Consider the following 3249-nt stretch of genomic DNA (forward strand, 5'->3'; position numbering starts at 1 on the left):
ATTCACATAACCCATTTTTTAAAAATAACTATGATTGTAAGGGTATAATAAAAGCAGCATACAGCTTAATTCTCTTCTGTGTATAGCATGGAAGATGGGCTATTATGTATACTATCTCTTTTTTTTTAGTGTTTTTCAGTAATTTTTTTTACTACTGCCACTGCCTGCAAAGCTCTGCAATTTTCTGGGAAAGATTTTCAGACGTGATTTGTTATATTGCCTCCTTCCTACCGTTTCCTCAAAAATAAGCCCTCCCTGTATAATAAGCCCAATTGGGCTTTTGAGCGCATGAGCTAAAATAAGCCCTTTCCCCAAAATAAGCCCTCCCCCCAAATATTGCAATACAGCAGCAGTCATGAGGTGACGACACTCACCACCTCCTGCACCTCAAAAATAATAAGACCTCCCCGAAAATAAGGCCAAGCATTTATTTCAGGGGTCATAAGAAAATAAGACCCTGTCTTATTTTGGGAGCAAACTTGGTAGGGCTGCAGAGAGTGACTGACCCAAGGTCACTCAGCTGGCTTGGTGCTTCAGGACTGGAATTCATGATCTGCTTTATAGCCTGAAGCCTTAACCACTGCACCAAACTGGCTCATCCAACCTCTTACTGTAACACGCTCTACATGGGGCTGCCCTTAAAGAGTGTTCGAAGACTTCAGTTAGTCCAGAATGCAGCCGCGCGAGCGATTGTGGGTGCACCCAGGTACACCCACGTCACACCTATCCTCCGCGAGCTGCACTGGCTACCCATTAGTCTCCAGACCCGCTTCAAGGTGCTGGTCGTTACCTATAAATCCCTACATGGCATCGGACCTGGGTACCTGAGAGACCGCCTCCTGCCGATTAGCTCCCTTAGACCGATTAGATCTCACAGGTTAGGTCTCCTCCGGATTCCATCTGCCAGCCAATGTCGGCTGGCGCCCCCCCCGGGGGAGAGCCTTCTCTGTTGCAGCTCCAGCCCTCTGGAATGACCTCCCCGTGGAGATCCGGACTCTTACTACCCTCCCGGCCTTCCGCAAAGCCACCAAGTCCTGGCTGCTCCAGCAGGCCGGGGGACTTGTGAAACATCCAGCCCCACGGAAATTGTGAATGTTGCGTTTTTAAAGTGTTGTCTTTGTCTATTTATCCCCCCTTCCCTTGTCTATTGTGAGCCGCCCGGAGTCCTTTGGGAGTGGGCGGCATACAAGACAAATAAACTAAACTAAACTAAACTAACTCTGGCTAGTATAAAAAATTGTTTGCTGTTACCTAAATACATTAGCCTCGGGTCTCGGGCTATGAAATATTTTAAGCCTCGTGTAAATAAATAAATAAATAAATAAAAATTACAAATAAAATTTCCTCAATCTTTTACTTGTTAAAAAAATCAAAAGGGGGTGAGGGACAGTTCAGGGAATTTATTGTGGGTAGAAAATATCCAAAAAAAAATAAGAGTATGAATATCTGCGTATCAATCAGTTGTCGCCAGTGATTCAGCTTACCCATATTTTGATGTTAATAGGTTGTCTGAACCTAATGCTGCTAGTAATTTTGTCCTGCGTATTGAAAGAATATCCTAGCCAAGTTGTGCAACAACTTCAAAACAGGAGTTTTTCATGAATGTTATAAAAAACTAATATACACAATCTAATGTGGTTTCCCATCACTGCCCCTTAAATTACCAACAGCACCACTTTCTGAAACAAGATCTCTGACCTGCATTCTGATCCATTTTGATCCAGCTCAGCAAAGAAGACTTAACCCAAGCCTCAGCTATGTGGCTATAGAGATATCATATATCCTAGGTCACAATGTCTAGGTGAGGTCATGGAAGACTTGAAATTAAAGTGACCTAAACTTGAGGCAATAAACATGCATAACATACAAGCAATCATAGTCATATGGAAATGTCATTATAATCAGAAATAATATAATTTGGGATTCTCCATTGCCAGCTGACATTTTAAGACATGAACAGTTCTGTGATTAGTAATAGTTGTTGGATGTATCCAGTAAACACACTGCTTTAGAAGGGCCTGAAGGAAAGGAAACTATCACAAAAATATAGTAAAGAAGAATCAACAGTTAGATTATCAGATCTCTCAGCAACAACATGGACTTTTTACAGTTTTTGGAAGAGGAGGAGGAGGAAGGTGAGATTGCAGTAAATGTATTCAATTTTTTTTAGCAAAATAAACATACCCTAAAGAATGCCATTCAACTTTTAGCAAATGTTGTAATTATGCAATGTTGACTCTGTGTATATGTGAGATCGAAAAAGGGGTAATGGACACTGATGTCTCTCTATGTGTAAAATGGACCAGTTGCTAGATCTGTATAAATGCAGAAATGAAGATAACTGCCAGTTTTCATTTATTTTCACCAAGAAACAAAAAATCAATTAGATTATTTAGTTTGCATTTACTATAGTAAAAAAGAGTGAACTATTGCATCTTGATTGAGCAGCTGATAATAAAAAGCCTATCCCTAGGCCCCAAAGAGTAAAACAATGCTGTTATTACAAATGGAATGATCCCTATTGGGATATAAGAGGCTTACTCACTGCGTGTGAACTTCTTACAGGTTGCACTGCTGGAATTCAGCTAAATAATTAGTATTTGTTTTAAAAATAAACTGATAAGAAATATATATATGGTAAACTTCTTGTGAACCTTCTTACAATAGTTGCTTAATCCTTTCCTTCCCTGCCAATTTTCTCTCCTATAAGAAAAATGTAGTTTGTGACTGTAAAACATTTGCTTCTTCCTGAACTAATCCAGGGGCTTTAAGATAGGGGTCAGCAATCTGTGGCTCTGGAGCCGCATGTGGCTCTTTTATCCCTCTGCTGCGGCTCCCTGTTGCTCAAAATATGCGTTACACCCGCCAATGTGCGACACCCACTGGAATATGATTTCTTGAGCTTTTCAACCCCTGGTTGGCCAAACATGGTGAAATCCAAGAAAAGAAAAGTTTCAGAAGAAAACAGAATGCTTACTTCAAGTACATATACTAGTTTTGTGGTCGCTCAGGAAATAGTAGCAATAGCAATAGCAGTTAGACTTATATACCGCTTCATAGGGCTTTCAGCCCTCTCTAAGCGGTTTACAGAGTCAGCATATTGCCCCAACAATCCGGGTCCTCATTTTACCCACCTCGGAAGGATGGAAGGCTGAGTCAACCCTGTGCCGGTGAGATTTGAACAGCTGAACTGCTGAACTGCAGTCAGATGAAGTAGCCTGCAGTGCTGCATTTAACCACTGCGCCACC

This window comes from Thamnophis sirtalis, unplaced genomic scaffold, assembly GCF_051295495.1.
Source record: "Thamnophis sirtalis isolate CommonGarterSnake01/CBP01778 unplaced genomic scaffold, rThaSir2_p1.2 scaffold_1, whole genome shotgun sequence".
Taxonomy (NCBI): Eukaryota; Metazoa; Chordata; class Lepidosauria; order Squamata; family Natricidae; genus Thamnophis; species Thamnophis sirtalis.